Genomic DNA, 21541 nt, shown 5'->3' on the forward strand with positions numbered 1-21541 from the left:
TTCTCATACACGAAATAAAAACCTTTAATTTTTAATTTCTAAATTAGACCTAATTGTTATAAATCTTATCTAGTGTAAAAGTATTCTTATTGGAGATAAGGAATTAATTAATTGTGGATAGATTATTAGTTGAGGATTAGGGATTATTGTAATAATAAATTAAAATTAGTTAAATATTAGTAGACATATGGACCCCACCCAAGGAATGGCAAAATATGATTGTATATATAATATAAAATTAGTGACTAAGAGCTCATTTCTTATCTTCTACATTTCAAGAAACATAGAGATAGATAGTGGTGAAGCTTCGGCCATGGCTGACCATGGAAGGACTCAAGTTTTGTGATCCGAAAATTAATATTATAAGGTAATTCAACCCTTTACAAAGTCCATAGCAACGTGGTATTGATCCTAGGGGAAGCAAGATTGAATTAATTAAAGTCATTAAATTCAGCAAATTGTTACACCCCATACTTTTGTACCTTAAAAGACTTTTCTATCTTGAGAGGTTTTTGAGTTTGTTGGAAGGTTCTCAAGCTTCTTAAGATTCTTAAACCTCTTAAGCTTTTTAAGTTTCTTGAAAGGATCGTAAGCTTCTTATAAGTTTTTATGTGAGTTGGATAATCTGTCACGACCCAACCCCGTAGGCCGTGACTGGTGCCCGAGTTGGGCACCCAAACGTACCCTTATCCCAAATTTGGCTATTTTTTTTTTGAATAAACAAATGTAGTGATTAGTAGAAGTTACTAAATATATCATAAAAGTAGATATACGCACGAGAGTTGAAAGGTTATCACAAAACACACAAAAATCCAAACCATATATACAAAACCCACGATATAACTCTGTCTACAGACCTCTACAGATGATAGCATAGTCATATGACGAGACAAGGCCCCGTCGTACCCCTGACCAACATATCCAAATATACAGAGATAAAGTCAGTACCAAAATACAAGCTCCGAACAAGGGAGCACTGTCAACGACGCAGCAAATATCCTAAACAGGTGGATCAGCAAATCGAACTTCGGTACCTGTGGGCATGTAACGCAGCCCCCCCGAAGAAAGGGGGTCAGTACGAAAAATGTACCGAATATGTAAAGTATGAATTGTAATAAATAAAATCATAATCTGAATAGTATGTGTAGAAAATAAAATAAATGTTCAGAATTTCAAAATACTTTTCATAATCCCAAATCATATATGCAAATACATATGCCGTATCCGGCCCCATTTTATGGGACTCGGTGAACAAAACGTGGTCGCCCTCCTGTCATTGGCGCCACAGCACATCATAACACCAGAGTAGGGAATATCTCCGTAACAAATCATATCATATCAGATGGCCATATCAAATCATATCATATAACAAACATATATGTACATGGCACAGCATAACTCCGTGGCATAACATTTACCACCCCATGTACATGTCATACCTGCCACCTCACGTCGGGACACGGCGAACAATGCAGAGAAATACGCACGAAAACATATCCTGGCCTAGGCTCAGTGAAAGAAGCATTGAGGCATCCACGAGTGGAGTAGTGAGAAACTAAATGCAATTTAAATTACAAAACATTTATACAGACTCGATGGCATAATTTCGATAACAAATCATAAAAGGAAACTTGAATAATAATAATAGTACAAGTACTTCCAATATCACAATAGTCTACGTAAAAATAGTATTTTCCGAATTATCTCCGTACTTCCAAATATATTATGGGAATTATCAGAATAATTATTCATATAATATTAGGAAGCATAGCAAAGAGTTTCTTTCAAATTCTACCTACCGTAATTCAAACGGAATAACGAAGAAAAATTCAGAATAGTGGGGCCCACCTCGGTCAAATGAGGTGGCGTATACAAATCACGTGCGTTAGACTTCATAACATTATTTAGAAGAGTTTCAAGGTATTCGGAATTCATTTGTGCAAAATCTAGAAGTTTAGACAATTTTTTCCAAAACTATTCATAATTACCTAATTCAATTCTATTGAATAGAAAAGGGAAATTTTCGAGCGTCGATTCCGACGAGTAGAGTGATCCCCGAGGTTCGTATTCACTCCTATTACATCTAGGACATGCCAAGAGAAGAAAATGTAAAGCTTTACATACCTTTTTGGCCTTTTACGGTTGTCCAAGTTCAATTTCCGTTTTCTCCAAAATCTACAATTGGTCACATTTACCAATTACTATTCATAAGACTTTAAGAATTCATTTTTTCCAATACTTGTCTACAAAAATTTTGGCAGCATCTCCCCTATATATATGACAACCCCGAGATTACAACTCGGCCACAATATCAACAACCAAGCCAACAACAACATCAATTCCATCAATAATCAATTTAAACACACCATAACATAAATTGGTGTAATTTTCCAATTAGTGCAACAACTTTCAACCAAACTTTGCATTTCCAAATAAATATGAATATCTCATATCCATAATTAATTTCAACTCATTCCAACATAAGTGAAAAATATTCCAAGTAAGTTATCCAATTTTCATCAATTCCATATTTCACTCAAAATTTCATAAATACAACAAAAATATTATAATTCATTTTCTTCTTTCAACTTCATCATCAAATTCATTTCCTTCTTTCAACTTCATAATCAATAACAACAATCCATACTTTTAATAACTTACCTCCATATTCTTATAATATTATACTAAAATTACATAATTCCTATAATCCATTTTAATACCAACTTACACCATTTAAACTTCATTTATAACCCAAAAACCATAACCACAACTAACAAATTATACAAACATAATTTTTTTCCCATTACATCACCTAACCCATTTTTCCAACTTCAATAAATTTCATCCAACTTCCATTTTCAACATCAATTAACTATCATAACTACTACTCAACTACTACCCAAAAATACTACATAAAAATACTACACAAAAATTCAAGTCTTCTTGCCAACAATCTTACATACACATAACTTATTCATATGTCCAAATCCAACCATATAACTTCCATATTTCCATGGATTCTACACATCTCTACTTACTACAACATAAACAAACTTCATAACACAAAGAAATTGGATTAATTCTTACCTTTTCCTTCCAACTTCTTCACTTTACCAAAGCTTCAAATCAACCAAACAAGCCTCCTATCTTCCAAAAAAACTACACCATGTTGTAGAGCACCCTTGACTTAGTAGGAATACTAGAAAATTATAATTTTTGGGATGAAATTTGAAGGGGTAATTTTTTGGTCTTCTTGTCCGATTTTCTCTCTTGATTTCTCTTCTTTCCTTTGCTCTTCTTCTTTCTCAAATTGTGTAGAGAATTCTAGGATTTTATGACTAAGGCTCCCATGTGAAATTTCCATTTTGCCCCTCACCTTTCCTAATATTTCCAAGTTGAAATTCCACCTTTGCCCTTAACCTTTTATAGTATTTCCATATGTAAAATTCCAAGTATACCCCTAACCTTTTATAGTATTTCCACGTGTGAAATTCCAATTTTATCCCTAACCTTTTATGGTATTTCCACATGTGAAATTCCAATTTTACCCCTAACCTTTTATGGTATTTCCACATGAGTAATTCCAATTTTGTCCTTAATCTTTTATGGTATTTCCACATGAGAAATTTCAATTTTTACCCTTAATAAATTTCCAATATTTCCACATTTCAATTTAGTCATAAGAATTTTGTATCCAACAAGGTCAACCATAGCCTTGCCCTTGACTTATTACCATTATCCCCAAATTGTCCTAATGTGAAAAATACGGGTCATAACATAATCTATGACGCTATCAAACAACTCTAATGAAGAGAGAATGTGGCACCCCATAAAAGGAAAGATTGGAAATGTGGTTATAAGAATCCAGAAAGGAACTAGAGGCCAAGTAATGAGTCGTAGGACTCGACATTCTTACGTAAGCTACCAATTTGAAAATCTTACATATTTAAACTACTTGAGTACATACCAAGGTTACGTAGTAAGGATTACATAGGTTCGTAAATCAAGATGAGATTATGAACCCACGAGAAGGAAAAGAAAGCGACATATGGCAGCCCATGAAAGAGTGCCATGTGGCAGCATGAGAGAGTGCCACATGGCAGAAGCTGCAGAAAGGTGGGTGGTCCCCTACATGCAATGTGTCAGCCCTAAGTGGAGGGGGTGATGCGTTGGCCCTATAAAGGCTTGACACGTGTCACCCGTTAGTGGTTGACATGTGCCACCCCTTAAGGTTGCCTATATATAGATGTTTTTGAAGACTTTTAAGTCATCCTTATCCTTTAAGTTTCTTTTTATCCAAAAATATTGAAGAAAAGTCTAGAAGAAAAGTGAAGAGAAATTTGAGCTAGAGAGAAGAGAGAGCTTCGGTTTTGGAGGAGAAAAAAAGGTAAGTCTCCGATTTTGTTCTGCGAATTAATTACCTAGAGTACACCATGATGTTATGAAGGTGTTAGTAATGAAAATTTATTGTTTGGAGCAGCCCAAAACGTTATCAAATGGACACAAAGTCTTAGGCGCGCTAAAGGAACTTCCGAGGCATGTTTTGGTGAGTTTCGGACAAGGTAAGGCTTTCCCTTTCAAATTGAAGTTTATGATGGTATTATGGGGTATATTACATGTCTTAAATAATGTTGTAAGTGGAAGAATTGCATAAGGATGCTTGATGTTCGAAACAAACTAAATTGATGTCGCTAGCATTAAATCAAAGTCGAGTAGTGGGTTGTCGTTGTGGTGTTGCAGGTGCATCTGGTTGGGTTGCATGTTGCAGGGATTCAAAGTGTTTTAAAAAGGGTGTGGGTTCATCTGTTTTCATCCACACGACCATCCATTTAGTATGGTTAAAGAGTTTACGAAACAAAGATTAAAAACTCTATTTTTGTATCGTAGTTTGGAGATAGTTGTTTGGAGCTTGTATTGTGTAAGGTTGAAGTGATTTACTTGTAAATATACTACTGGTTGTTTTTGTTTCTATGGTTGTTGACATTGTGTCCGAGTTGAAATCTCGGAGATGTTGAAGTTATAGGGGAGATGCTGCCTGATTTTTGGTAGGTTCTGAACTAGTAACAAACTAGTCGAGAGTAATGGATAAGGAAATAACTCCTATGAGTACTTGGGGTGTAGAGTTGGAAATTGGAAAGTGAAAGGTCATTAACCTTGGTATTACTTTCATGTTAAATAGGTTCAAGAGATGAGGAGGAGAACGTGTAAGAGTAATCTGTAAGAGGTATGTGAAGCTACCTCCTTTCTTTTGACATGCTTTTGGCATAAGTATGTAAAGATACCCTTCTTTCCTTTTGACATGTATCGACATAAGTATATGATGATATATTTATATGATGACTCCATGAGGGAGAGTAGAGAGTATATAAAGCCTACCCTTTCTCTTCTTTTGGCATGTTCTAGATGTACGTAAAAGATGATACAATCTTGGAGGTGACTCCATTCCTAAGTGTTTCTTACTCATCCTCTAATGTTGGAAGTCTTACAATAATTGAGCTATTGCTTCTCAAGTGTTTCTATACTTTGGGAAGTAGTAAGTATGTAAAGTTAATCTTCCTTTCTTTTTGGCATGATCTTATGAAACAAATAGATGAAGTGTATATGATTCCAAGGAAGTTCCTCTTTTTAAAGCCACTAGGATAGCCAACTTCTTAATTCCCAAAAGATATTTGATGATGACTTGATACGGGAAGATGATTCCAAAAGTTCCATTTTGACCTAATCCATAGTGGCAATCAAAAGGTACTTGATATGACTCTTGTCTTGGTTTTTGAATGATAGGACATTATAAGTATTCCATCAAGTATCAAATACAATCTAAACTACATATGGTTACGCACTAGAGGGATGGGTATGTATGTATATATAATATATGGACCAGGCCGAACATTCCTCGACATTACTATATAATATATGGATTGGGCCAAACATTCCTCGATATTAATATATAATATATGGATCGGGATGAATATTCCTCAGCATTACTATATAATATATGGATCAGGCCGAACGTTCCTCAGCATTATTATATAATACATGGATCGGGCAGAACATTCCTCAGTATTACTATATGATATGTGGATCGGACCAAATATTCCTCGGTATTAGTATATGTTATATGGATCAAGCCATACATTCCTTGACATTATTATATGATATAGTACTAATAGTATATAGATGCTTATGATAACAGAGTGATGTAGTTGTTACACCAAGTCCCCGATCGAGCCGGGTACAGTACGTGATGATAATATATACCAGTTTATGTTATATGCTATAGGTACAGTAAATGATTAGATGTTATACTTCCCCCTGCATCCCTACACCAACTGTAATTTCTTTATGATGTCTATTCTTTACATACTCAGTACATATATCATACTGATCTCTTTTTCTCGGGGAGGAGGGGGGAGCTGCGTTCATGCCTATAGGTACAGATGCACACTTTGGGAATCCATCAGTGTAGGAGTTCCACTCAGCAGTTCAGAAGGGCTCTATTGTGCTAGAGCCTAGTTTTGGTATCAACCCTCGATGTGTATATTTATTTGTTCACGGGTATGGTAGGGGCCCTATCCCGCTTTATGTTACTTTTTTACTCTTAGAGGTTTGTGGACATGTATGTGGGTTGCTTATATGTATGTATGTATAGTTGTGCTGATATGCTACGATAGCCTCATAGGCTTATATATTATCTTGTCTGTTGGCACACTATGACTCAAGTATGAGACCAATTTACTTATGGTTAGCAGGAGTATACGCGAGTGTCCAGTTCGGGCACCCATCACAGCCTTCGGATTTGCATTATGACAAAAGTGGTATCAAAGCGGTTTGGTCCTCGGAATGTCTACAGACCATGTCTAGTAGAGTTTGGTTTATCGGTGTATGGTGCACCAGATCTATAAATAGGAGGCTACAAGACATTTAGGATGTTACCTTTCTTTCTTGTCTTAGATCTTACTATAGATCTGAGTCAACCAGGGGAAGTAATTGACGATATTGGAAGTTACAAAGCACGCAGGTAAGAAAGGACATAAAAAGTATCTGTTGGGTAAGGATACACATGATTGAACTTAAAGTCGAAAACTAAAAGGAAGGTAGACCAGAAAGTGTAAAAGATGCAGGTTGAGTTGGATACACGAGGTAGGTCCATCATTTTCATACTATTATTGATATTAAAACCCCTGTGTGGTTGTGATAGGATATGAATATATATATATGTTATTCCTGTGAGGCATTGTTGGTATTTCCTGCATGCAGGTTTTGGGAATAGTAAGGAGTATAGAGGAAACTCTGCCGGAAATTTTCCAGAACAAAAACAAAAGGGGGGAATGAAACATAGATTCTTAATATGTCTTGGAAGTTGATACCGAGTACCCCTATTATGTTGAACTAAAGCTGTAAAAGGTACCCTCCAGGTCATCGTTGAGGGGTACCCTTTTTACTTGGGAAATTTTATTTCGGAGAAACAAAAGCCTATCTGAGCAGCAAAGTTCAGAATAAGGTATCTTCAGTTATATTTTGCCTTAGAAAAAGCTTACATTGAGAGGCAAGATGCCCGATGATGGATTTTTATTCATGTTGGAAAGTACAGAACCGTCAACTATTATTAGAGGAGAAGATAGGTTATTTACGACTCAAAAATAGAAGGACTACTACAAGGAGCACTCAAGATAGACGTGATCTATCAAGTATGAGTATCGGACGAAAAAGGGAATAGATAGCTACAAACTAATGGTGTAGTATGTCAAATATGTTGGAACAGAATCATATATGTATGAATAGTTGAAAATAAATAAGAGGATGACATAGGTACACCCTAAAATGGGGGAAATGGATAATAGAAATTCAAGCATAAAAGAATATCAACTAACGCTATCATATGTAAATGGGAACGCTTAAATTTCAAATGAGATCCCATAAAGGATGGATGCGATCATACCAGCCCTAATGCATCGGATCCCATCATAACTTTGAAACTAAGCATGCTTGGTCGAGAGTAGTAATAGAATAGGTGACCCCCTGGGAAGTGAAAAACGAAATGAAACATAAGTATCTGTACCTATTCCCTATGTCTACAAGTAATCCTAACCTTTGGAACTCTGATATTGATTGCTCGATGAAAGTATATGTTATGGAAATGGGACAGAGAAACACTCCATATAGTCGGTATAAGATCCGGAGGAAGGATTTGGTTCACATTTGAGGATGAATGTTCTAAAGGGAGGAATGATGTTACACCCCATACTTTTGTACCTTGAAAGACTTGTATCTTGAGAGGTTTTTGAGTTTCTTGGAAGGTTCTCAACTTCTTAAGTTTCTTGAACCTCTTAAGCTTTTTAAGTTTTTAGTTAAGCTTCTTAAGTTTCTTGAAAGGATCGTAAGCTTCGTATAAGTTTTCATGTTAGCTGGATAATCTATGACGCTATCAAACAATTCTAAGGAAGGGAGAATGTGGCACCCAATAGAAGAAAAGATTGGAAATGTGGTTATGAGAATCCAGAAAGGAATTAGAGGCCAAGTAATGAGTCGTAGGACTCAACATACTTACGTAAGCTACCAATTTGAAAATCTTACATACTTAAGCTATTTGAGTACATACCAAGGTTACGTAGTAAGAATTACATAGGTTCATAAAGCAAGACGAGATTACGAACCCATGAGGAGGAAAAGAAAGCGACACGTGGTAGCCCATGAGAGAGTTCCATGTGGAAGCATAAGAGAGTGCCACATGGCAGTAACTATAGAAAGGTGGGTGTGCCCCCACATGTCATGTGGCAGGCCCTAAGTGGAGGAGGTGATGCGTTGTCCCTATAAGGGCTTGACACATGTCACCAGTTAGGGGTTGACATGTGTCACCCATTAAGGTGTCCTATATATAGATGTGTTTGATGACTTTTAAGTCATCCTTATCCTTTAAGTTTCATTTTATCCAAAAAAGAATTAAGAAATGTCTAGAAGAAAAGAGAACAGAAACTTGAGCTAGAGAGAAGAGAGAGCTTCGGTTTTGGAGGAGAAAAAATTATAAGTATCTGATTTCGTTCTAGAAATTAATTATATAGGGTACAACACGATTTTATGAAGGTGTTAGTAATAAAAATTTATGGTTTGTAGAAGCCCAAAAATTTATCAAACGCCATGAAGTTTTAGGCGCGCTAAAGGAACTTTGAAGTCGAGTAGTGGGTTGTCATTGTGGTGCTGCGGGTGCAGCTAGTTGGGTTGCGTGTTTCACGGATTCAAAGTGTTTTAACAAGGGTGTGGGTTCTGGTGGTTGCAGCCACACGACCCTCCATTTGGTATGGTTAAAGATTTTGCAAAACAAAGATTAAAAACTCTATTTTTGTATCGTAGTTTGGAGCTTGTATTGTGTAAGGTTGAAGTGATTTACTTATAAATATTCTTATGTTTTTTATTGTTGGTATGGTTGTTGACATTGTGGCCGAGTTGAAATCTTGGGGATGTTGAAGTTATAGGGGAGATGCTGCCCGATATTTGGTAGGTTCAGAACTAGTAACAAATTAGTCGAGAGTAATGGATAAGGAAATAACTCCTATGAGTACTTGGGTGTAGAGTTGGAAATTGAAAAGTGAAAGTGCATTAACCTTAGTATTACTTTCATGTTAAATAGGTTCTAGAGACGATGAGGCGAACGTGTAAGAGTAATTCGTAAGAGGTATGTGAAGCTACCTCCTTTCTTTTGGAATGTTTTTTGCATAAGTATGTAAAGATACCCTTCTTTCCTTTTGACATGTCTCGATATAAGTATATGATGATATATGTATATGATGACTCCATGAGGGAGAGTAGATAGTATATAAAGCGTACCCTTTCTGTTATGCCCCATACTTTCATACTTTGAAATGCTTTCTTAAGCTTCTTAAAAGTTTCCACGCGACCCAGACTATCTATAACATAACCAAATAACTCTAAGGAAGGAAGGATGTGATGCCCCATAGTAGGGAAGGTTGGAAATAGAGTTATAAGAATCCGGAAGGAGTTGGAGGCCAAGTAATGAGTCATAGGACTCGACTTTCATGCTTAAGCTACCAACTTGGATGTCTTACATACTTAAGCTATTAGAGGGTGTGTCGAGATTACGTAGTAAGTATTACATAGGTTCTTAAAGTTAGACTAGACTATGAACCCATGAAAGAGTTAGAAGGAGGCGTAACACCTACTTAAAAGCAAGTAGGTTATGCACCTACTTGGACTAAGTAGGTGATGTACCTACATGGATCAGGTAGGTGACTCACCTTCTTGGGGTGGACCCCATGCTACCACGTGGCAGCATATAAGTGGGTGCATGTATGAGGTGGCACCCTAGTGGCTGACACATGTCGCCCCTAGGGTATGGCATATGTACCCTCTTAAGGACACATATATATACATGTTTGATGACAGCCACAGATTTGGCCAATTTGAGGTAAGCCTCTGACTTTTGTTCCATAAATTAATTATTTAAGGTATCCCACGGCTACATGATGGTTTTTAATAGCATAAAATTACTATTTAGGGAAGCGAAGAAAGGACGCGAACAACCCGTCAATTTTCAGCATGTTAAGAGAACTTCTGAGGCAAGTTTTAGCAAGTTCTAGCAAGGTATGGATTGGCTCTCTTATCCGACATTTTGGTAAGGTTTTAGACATTTTATGAAGGTATAAATACATGTTGGAAACATGAAATATACATGTTATGACTAAAGACCGTTGCAGGTCATGTAGGGGCTGATTTGACGCAATTTTAATGGGTTAAAGTTTGGCTAGAGTCGTTGTTATTGTAGTGTTGTATTGGGAATTGTTTTGTAGTATTACAGGGATGGAACATGACTAAAAAGGATTGTATATACTGATGGTTTCAGCCACATGACACTCCGGTTCGCGTGGTTAAAGGTTTTATAAAATAGAGATTAAAAACCCTATTTTGGTATCATAGTTTTAATCAAGTTGTTTGGAGTTTGTGTTGTGTAATTTTTAAGTGGTTTACTTGTATATATTCGTCTTATTGTTGTTTTTGGTTGGATTCTAAGGTTTGGAGGTTAAACAGAAGTTTGGATAGGGCAAGTTATAGGGGAGATGCTGCCCGATTTCTGCTAACTTCAGAACTAGTAATGAACTAGTCTAAGGGAATGGATAAGGGATTGGTTCCTATGGGTAATTAGTGGTAGAATTAAAAGATGGAAAGTCAAAGGTCACTAACCTTAGAATTACTTTCATGTTAAATAGGTTCAAGAGACGAGAAGGCGAACGTGTTAAGAGTAATCCTTAAGAGGTATGTAAAGCTAATATTTCCTTCTTTTGGCATGTTTGTGGCATAAGTATGTAAAGCTTATTCTTTCTTCTGGCATGGTCATTATGAAACAAATATATGAATTTTTTTATGATTCCAAGAAAGTTCCTATTCCTGGAGCCACTAGGATGGCCAATTTCTTGATTTCCAAAGGACAATTAATTACGCTTTGATACGATTATATAATTCCAAAAGTTCCATTTTGATGTAATCCATAGTGACTTTCAAAAGGTACTTGATATGACTCTTATCTTGATTTTGATTGATACCTTATTTTAATTATTCCATTGAGCCCCATAATATATTTTGAAATATGGATATGCTTTTAGAAAGACTATTTTGACATAGACCATCGTGAAATCTGAAAGACATGCACTATGATTATCGCTCAATTTCTCTTATATGACTTGGCATCGGAGTTACACTATCGAGTCTCTGGAAATGTTTTGTATTTTATAGTGCATTTAGTTTCTCACTATTCTACTCGTGGATGCCTCAATGCTTCTTTCACTAAGCTTGGGCCATGATTTGTTATCATGTGTACTTTTTTGCATTTTCACCATTCTCCAATGTGAGGGGTAGGTATGACCTGTACATGGGATTTGTGGAGTTATGATGTGCCATGTACATATATGATATGATATGATCTGATTTGACCATCTGATATGATATGAACTGTTATGGAGATATTTGCTACTCTGGAGTTATGATATGTTGTGGCACCAGTGAAAGGACGGCGACCACGATTTATTCACCGAGTCCCATAATGGGGCCGGACATGGCATATGCTTTCTGCATATATTATCTGTGGTTATGAAAATCATTTTGGTATTCTGGATATTTTGCTCATTTTTGCACCTTCTGTCCATTGAGCCCTATAATATATTTTGAAATATGAATACGATTTTAGAAAGACTATTTTGACATAGACCATCATGACATTTGAAAGACATGCACTATGATTATCGCTCAATTTCTCTTATATGACTTGGCATCGGAGTTACGCTATCGAGTCTCTAGAAATGTTTTGTATTTTATATTGCATTTAGTTTCTCACTACTCCACTCGTGGATGCCTCAATGCTTCTTTCATTGAGCTCGGGCCATGATTTGTTATCATTTGTACTTCTTTGCATTGTTCACCGTTCCCCAATGTGAGGGGCAGGTACGACAAGTACATGGGATTTGTGGAGTTATGATATGTCATGTACACATATGATATGATATGATCTAATTTGACCATCTGATTTGATATGATCTGTTATGGAGATATTTGCTACTCTAGAGTTATGATGTTTTGTGGCACCAGTGACGGGACGGTGACCACGATTTGTTCACCGAGTTCCATAATGGGGCTGGATATGGCATATGTTTTCTGCATACATTATTTGTGGTTATGAAAAACATTTTGGTATTTTAGATGTTTTGCTCATTTTTGCACCTTCTATCCATTGAGCCCTATAATATATTTTGAAATATGGATATGATTTTAGAAAGACTATTTTGACATAGACCATCGTGACATCTGAAAGACATACACTATGATTATCGCTCAATTTCTCTTATATGACTTGGCATCGGAGTTACGCTATCGAGTATATGGAAATGTTTTATTATTATATTGCATTTAGTTTCTCACTACTCTACTCATGGATGCCTTAATGCTTCTTTCACTGAGCCTAGGGCAGGATTTGTTCTCATGCATACTTCTTTGCATTGTTCACCATGCCCCGACGTGAGGGGACAGTTACGACCTATAAATGGGATTTGTGAAGTTATGATGTGCCATATACACATATGTTATGATATGATCTGATATAACCATCTGATATGATATGATCTGTTATAGAGATATTTGCTACTCTGGGGTTATGGTGTTGTGGCACCGGTGATGGTACGATGATCATGATTTGTTCACCGAGTCCCATAATAGGGCCGGATATAGCATATGTTTTCAGCATACATTATCTATAGTTATGAAAAGCATTTTGGTATTCTGGATATTTGCTGATTTTTGCACCTTTTGTTCTAGTAATAGCTTTACTTGTTACAGTTCATATTTTACATACTCAGTACATTGTCCGTACTGACCCCCTCTTTTTAGGAGGGCTGCGTTACATGCCCGTAGGTACAGATGCTCCATTTGCTGATCCTTTCGCTTAGGACATTCACCCTGTTGGTTGGTAGTACTCCTTTGTATGGAGCCTTATTTTGGTATTAACTTTTCTGTTGTACATTTGTACATGTTGGTTAAGGGTACGACGGGACCCTGTTCCATTGTATGACTAGGCTATCATTCTATAGAGGTCTATAGACTTGTGATGTGGGTTATGTATATATGTATTTGGAAAGACTATTTTGATATAGACCATCGTGACAGCTGAAAGACATGCACTATGATTATCGCTCAATTTCTCTTATATGACTTAGCATCGGAGTTACGCTATCGAGTCTCTGGAAATGTTTTGTATTTTATATTGCATTTAGTTTCTCACTACTCCACTCATGAATGCCTCAATGCTTCTTTCACTAAGCTCGGGCCAGGATTTGTTATCATGCGTACTTCTTTGCATTGTTTGTCGTGCCCTAATATGACGGGGTAGTTATGACCTATAAATGGGATTTGTGGAGTTATGATGTGCTATGTACACATATGATATGATATGATCTGATATGAACATTTGATATGATATGATGTGCTATGGAGATATTTGCTACACTGGAGTTATGATGTGTAGTGGCGTTAGTAATGGGATGGCGACCACAATTTATTCACCGAGTCCCATAATGGGGCCGGATATGGCATATGTTTTCTGCATACATTATCTATGGTTATGAAAAACATTTTGGTATTCTGGATATTTTGCTTATTTTTACAACTTTTGTTCTAGTAATGGATTTACTTATTATAGTTCATGTTTTACATACTCGATATATTGTCCGTACTGACCCTCTATTTTCAGGGGGGAGAGGAGGGCTGCGTTAAATGCCTGCAGGTACGGACGCTAGGTTTGCTTATCCCCTTGCTTAGGATATTCACCCTGTTGGTTAGTTGTACTTCTTTGTTTGGAGCCATATTTTGGTACTAACTTTTCTATTGTACATTTGTACATATTGGTTAAGGGTACGATGGGGCCCTATCCCATCTTATGACTAGGCTATCATTCTGTAGAGGTCTGTAGACTTGTGATGTAGGTTATGTATATATGTTTTGAGCTTTATGTTCCGTGATGGCCTTAACGACCCTCTTGTGCTATATCTGTTATTATGCGCTCTCTAGCGACCCCTTTTTGACTCCTACTTTTGTCTATATTGCTAACACGCTAAGTGGGGCTAAGGGTATGTATGGATGCCCAACTCAGGCATCTGTCACGGCCTACGGAGTTGGGTCGTGATAAAAGTAGTATTAGAGCAGTTCATCCTTAGAATATCTACAGACCATGTCTAGTAGAGTCTTGTTTATCGGTGTGTTGTGAACCACATCTATACATAAGAGACTACAGAATATTTAGGATGTTACCTTTCTTCCATAGCTAAGATCGTGTGATATAGCCGAGTCATAGGCAATGAAATTCCTGATACTAACTTGTGATTTCAGCAGAAGGACAACATCGATAGAAAAAAGTAATTGACGATATTAGAGGTTACAGGGCTCGCAGGTAAGCAATGGAACGAAGGAGCTATGTCAAGTGAGGTATGGAAATACGATTGACATGTAAGGTTAAAAAGTGAAAGAAAAGTAGATAGGAAATTATAACAAATGCAGTTTGAGTTGGACACATGAGGTAAGTCCATTATTTTCATACGGTTATTGATATTGAAAGCCCTATATGGCTGTGATATGAATAAATATATGTTGGCCTTGTGAGGCATTATTGGTATTTCCTGCGTGCAAGTGTCGAGATAGGGAGAAATACAAAGGAAAATCTGCCCAAATTTACCTAGAGATAAAAAGAAGGAGATAAGGGTTGTAGTATGTTTTGAAAGGTCATTTGCATAATAAGAATGAGATGTGACTAAACTACGAGTATGGCTTACCTTGAGAAATAAGTTAATGATTGAAGTGATGGTAATAGTAACAAAGAGGTCAATATTGGTATGGAAAGAGAATCTGGAAAAGACTGGTGAGACTAAGGGATAATTTAGATAATGGTTAAGTGTGTTTACCTCACCGAGCCTAATTAACCCATAGTAGGAATTGTGAAAAAGGATAAGAAGTATTATACTATGGAACTTAATGCGAACAGGATATAACGTGAATATAACAAGGATTGTTATGAAAATAAGTAAAGCCTAGTAAGGAAGTAACTAAAAGATATGATGAGGTTTGTGGAGAATAGGAAAGCAAATAGAAAATGAAGGAGATGGACTTACACATATTTATAGGGAAAGTTAAGAATAAAAGGTCAAGTGATAACGAAAATGAAATGTGTAAAGCAGAATAAGCTAAGAAAAAGAAAGACTATAATTAGGATGGAACGCACTTGGTACAAATTGTAAAAGAATAGTTATGCAACCTACGAATGTTGCTATGTTAAGGGTGAGATCAAGTGGTTATTTGATAAAAACAATAAGAATTCAATAACAACAGGGTGATTACAATATTTTTGATATATCAAAGGGAAGTATAAGATGGATTGAGGCAAAATTATTGAGACATGACTAGTATTGAGGAAAAAAGCCATAGTGAGCCCTGACATCAACCAAAGGAGGTAAGAGATAAAGAGAAAAAAAGGATAATAGGTTGTGAACTAGGGATGTGACATCAGTCAAAGTCTTCTGATGAAATAAGAATAAAAAAAAGTTGACTTGGGAGGCCGAAGAAGAGATGGGAAAGAAATATTCGTATATGCTCCCTATGTTTACAGGGTGTCTAAACTCATGGGTTAGTTGAATCGATGAATAAAAGGTATATGGATGAAAACAATTATGGAGAATTCCTAAGGTCCTCGTGTGACCTTATAAGACTAGTTAACATTCGAGGATGAATGTTCTAAAGGGGGAAGGATGTTATGACCCATACTTTTGTACTTCAGAATGCTTTCTTAAGCTTTTTAAAAGTTTCCACGTGACCCAGAGTATCTATAACATAACCAAATAATGCTAAGGAAGGAAGGATGTGATTCCCTATAGTAGGAAAGGTTGGAAATAGAGTTATAAGAATTCGGAAGGAGTTGGAGGATAACTAATAAGTCGTAGGACTCGACTTGCTTGCGTAATCTATCAACTTGTATGTCTTACAATCTTAAGCTATTGGAGGGCGTGTCGAGCTTATGTACCAAGTATTACATAGGTTTCTTAAAGTAAGACAAGACTACGAAACCACGGAAGAGGCGGAAGGAGGCGTAACACCTACTTGGAAGTAAGTAGGTAATGCAGCTACTTTGACTAAGTAGGTGATGCACCTACTTAGACCAAGTAGGTGACTCACCTGCTTAGGGTGGACCCCACACTGCCACATGGCAGTATGTGAGAGGGCGCATGGATGAGGTAGAGCCCTAGGGGGGCTGCGACGTGTCACACCTAGGGGATGCCATGTGTCCCCTATTAAGGACACATATATATACATGTTTTGATGACTATTAAGTCATTTTCATCCAAAAATCAGCAACAAAGAAGAGAAAAAAATGTGAGAAAGGAGAGAAGGTAGCCACGAATTTGGCCAATTTGAGGTAAGCCTCCGACTTTCGCTCCATCAATTAATTATTTAAGGTATCCCATGGATAAATTATGGTGCTTAACAATGTAAAATTACTATATGGGGCAGCAAAGAAGGGATGCGAACAGCCCGTCAATTTTCAGCATGTTAAGAGAACTCCCGAGACATGTTTTAGAGAGTTCTAGCAAGGTATGGCTTGGATCTCTTCTCCCACATTATGGTAAGGGTTTGTACATGTTATGAAAGTATAAATATGGATTGTAAATATGAAAATATACATGTTATTACTAAAGAACGTTGTAGGTCATATAGGGGCTGGTTTGACGTGATTTTAACGGGTTAAAGTTTGGCTAGAGTCGTTGTTGTTGTGGTGTTGTGTTGGACGTTGTTTTTTAGTATTGCACGGATTGAAAATGATTAAAAAATGACTGTATATGTGGCTTTTGCAGCAAAATGACAACCCAGTTCGTGTGGTTAAAGATTTTACGAAATAGAGATTAAAAACCCTATTTTGGTATCATAGTTTTAAGTGAGTTGTTTGGAGTTTGTGTTGTGTAATGTTTAAGTGGCTTACTTGTATATATGATGATGATTGTTTTTGTTGGTTGGATTCTAAGGTTTGGAGGTTAAACGGAAGTTTATAGGCTAAGTTATAGGGGAGATGCTGCCCGATTTTCGCTAACTTCAGAACTAGTAATGAACTAGTCTAAGAGAATGGATAAGGGATTGGTTCCTATGGGTAATTAGTGGTAGAATTACAATCTATAGTTCCAAAAGTTCCATTTTCCAAAAGTTCCATTGATACGAGTATATAATTCCAAAAGTTCCATTTTTATGTAATCCATAGTGACTTTCGAAAGGTACTTGATATGACTCTTATCTTGATTTTGAATGATAGCTTATTTTAATTATTTCATTGAGCCCCATAATATATTTTGAAATATGGATACGATTTTAGAAAGACTATTTTGATATAGACCATCGTGACATCTGAAAGACATGCACTATTATTATCGCTCAATTTCTCTTATATGACTTGGGATCGGAGTTACGCTATCGAGTCTCTAGAAATGTTTTGTATTTTATATTGCATTTAGTTTCTCACTACTCCACTCGTGGATGCCTCAATGCTTCTTTTACTAAGCCCGGGCCATGATTTGTTATTATGTATACTTCTTTGCATTGTTCGTCGTTCCCCAATGTGAGGGGCAGGTACGATAAGTACATGGGATTTATGGAGTTATGATGTGCCATGTACATATATAATATGATATGATCTTATATGAAAATATGATGTGATATGATCTGTTACAGAGATATTCCCTACTTTGGAGTTATGATATCCCATCATGATTTATTCACTGAGTCCCATAATAGGGCCGGATATGGCATATGTTTTCTGCATACATTATCTGTGGTTATGAAAAACATTTTGGTATTTTGGATATTTTGCTCATTTTTGCACCTTCTGTTCTAGTAATGACTTTACTTATTACACCATGCTTTATATACTCGGTATATTATCTGTATTGACCCCTCTTTTTTAGGAGGGGTGCGTTATATGCCCTCAGGTACAGATGCTTGGTTTGCTGATCCCCTCGCTTAGGATATTCATCCTGTTGGTTGGCAGTACTCCTTTGTCCGTAGCCTTATTTTGGTACTAACTTTTCTATTGTACATTTGTACATGTTTGGTAAGGGTACAACGGGCCCTGTCCCATTATATGACTAGGCTCTCATTCTGTAGAGGTCTGTAGACTTGTGATTTGGGTTATGTATATATGTTTTGGTCTTTGTGTTCCGTGATGGCCCTAACGGCCCTCTTATGCTATATTTGTTCTTATGCGCTCTCTAGCGACCCCTTTTTGACTACTACTTTTTCTATTCTACTAACACAGTAAGTGGGTCTAAGGGTACATATGAATGCCCAACTCAGGCACCAATCACGGCCTACGGAGTTGGGTCGTAGCACTTTCTCTTCTTTTGTCATATCCTAGATGTACATAAAAGATGATATAATCTCGGAGGTGACTCCATTCCTAAGTAATTCTTACTTATCCTCTAATTTTGGAACTCTTACAATAATTAAGCTATTGCTTTTCAAGTTTTTCTATACATTGGGAAGTAGTAAGTATGTAAAGCTAATCTTCCTTTCTTTTTGGCATGATCTTATGAAACAAATAGATAAAGTGTATATGATTCCAAGAAAGTTCCTCATTTTGAAGACACTAGGATAGCCAACTTCTTGATTCCCAAAAGATATTTGATGATGGCCTGATATGGGAATATGATTCCAAAAGTTCCATTTTGAACTAATCCATAGTGGCAATCAAAAGGTACTTGATAAGGATGTTTGACGTTAGAAACAAACTAAATTAATGTAGCTAGCATTAAATCGAAGTCAAATAGTGGGTTGTTGTTGTGGTGCTGCGGGTGCAGCTGGCTGGGTTGCGTGTTTCAGGGATTCAAATTGTTTTAACAAGGGTGTGGTTTCTGCTGTTTGCAGCCACACGACCTTTTGGTATGGTTAAAGACTTTGCGAAACAAAGATTAAAAACTCTATTTTTGTATCGTAGTTTGAAGCTAGTTGTTTGGAGCTTGTATTGTGTAAGGTTGAAGTCATTTAGTTTAAATATTCTGCTAGTTTTTTTTATTGGTATGGTTGTTGAAATTTTGGCCGAGTTTAAATCTCAGAGATGTTGAAGTTATAAGGGAGATGCTGCCTGATTTTTGGTAGGTTCGGAACTAGTAACAAACTAGTTGAGGGTAATGGATAAGGAAATAACTCCTATGAGTACTTGGGTGTAGAGTTGGAAGTTGGAAAGTAAAAGTTTATTAACCTTAGTATTACTTTCATGTTAAATAGGTTCAAGAGACGACGAGGTGAACGTGTAAGAGTAATTCGTAAGAGGTATGTGAAGCTACCTCCTTTATTTTGGAATGTTTTTTGCATAAGTATGTAAAGATACCCTTTTTTCCTTTTGACATGTATCAACATAAGTATATGATGATATATGTATATGATGACTCCATGAGGGAGAGTAGGGAGTATACAAAGCCTACCCTTTCTTTTCTTTTGGCATGTCCTAGATGTACGTAAAAGATGATACATTCTCGGAGGTGACTCCATTCCTAAGTGTTTCTTACTCATCCTCTAATGTTGGAACTTTTACAATAATTGAGCTATTGCTTCTTAAGTTTTTCTATACATTGGGAAGTATTAATTATGTAAACCAATCTTTATTTCTTTTTGGCATGATCTTATGAAATAAATAGATGAAGTGTATACAATTCCAAGGAAGTTCCTCTTTTTAAAGCCACTAGGATAGCCAATTTCTTGATTCCCAAAAGATATTTGATGATGACCTGATATGGGAATATGATTCCAAAAGTTCCATTTTGACCTAATCCATAGAGGCAATCAAAAGGTACTTGATATGATTCTTGTCTTGGTTTTTGAATGATAGCACTTTTTGAGAATTTCATCGAGTCTCAAATACAATCTAAAAAGCATATGGTTATGCACTAGAGGGTCGGGTACGTATATGTATATAATATATGGACTGGGCCGAACATTCCTCAATATTACTATATAATATAAGGATCGGGCCGAACATTCCTTGGCATTACTATATAATACACAGATCGGGCTGAACGTTCTTTGGTATTACTATATGATATGTGGATCGAACCAAATGTTCCTTGAAATTACTCTATGGTATATAGATCGGTCCATACGTTCCTCAATATTATTATATGAGATAGCACTAATAGTATATAGATGCTTATGGTAACAGAGTGATATAGTTGTTACACCAAGTCCCCGAATGAGCCAGGTACAGTACATGATGATAGTATGTATGACTTTGTGTTATAAGCTACAGGTACAATAAATGATTAGATGTCATACTTGCTCCTGCATCCTTACATCAACTGTAATTTCCTTATAATGTCTATTTTTTACATACTCAGTACATATTTCGTACTAACCCCCTTTTCTCGGGGAAGGGGGGGCTGCATTCATGCCCGCAGGTACAGATCCACACTTTGGGAATTCGTCAGCGTAGGAGTTCCTCTCAGTAGTTCAGAATCACTCCATAGTGCCGAAGCCTAGATTTGGTCTCAACCCTCGATGTGTATATTTATTTGTTCATGAGTACGGTGGGGCCATGTCCTACCTTATGTTATTGTTCTTACTCTTAGAGGTCTGTGGACATGTATGTGGGTTGTGTTTATGTATGTATGTACAGTTGTACCGATATGCTATGATAGCCTCATTAGCTTATATATTATCTTGCATGTTAGCACACTGTGACGCAAGTAGGAGAATGGTTTACTTATGGTTAGAAAGGGTACATGCGAGTATCTTGTTCGGGTACCCATTATGGCCTACGGAGTTGGGTCGTGACACAAATTAAGGAGAAAATTTTTTAAGTTAAGAGTTGTTCATTTTCTGTATATTTTAGGATGAATTTGGATGTGTTGTGAAGGTGTAAATATGAGTTGGATGTATGAGATTATGTATGTTGGTGTTGGAATATTGTTAAAACCATAGGGGCTGTTTTATTTGAAGTTGGTGAACTTATTTAAATTAATATTTT

At 36.5% G+C, this 21541-nt stretch overlaps 1 long non-coding RNA gene across 1 annotated transcript; it reads right to left on the bottom strand.

Moving 5' to 3' along the window:
* Positions 1-807: 807 nt before the first annotated feature.
* LOC129881629 (uncharacterized) lies at positions 808-3759 on the bottom strand. The gene is made up of 3 exons (XR_008765648.1): positions 3088-3759; positions 2125-2175; positions 808-1034 (listed from the first exon to the last, which is right to left on the bottom strand). It is a non-coding gene; the product is annotated as an uncharacterized LOC129881629 (long non-coding RNA).
* Between the last annotated feature and the right edge of the window lie 17782 nt (positions 3760-21541).

Source organism: Solanum dulcamara, chromosome 3 (assembly GCF_947179165.1).
Source record: "Solanum dulcamara chromosome 3, daSolDulc1.2, whole genome shotgun sequence".
Lineage (NCBI taxonomy): Eukaryota > Viridiplantae > Streptophyta > Magnoliopsida > Solanales > Solanaceae > Solanum > Solanum dulcamara.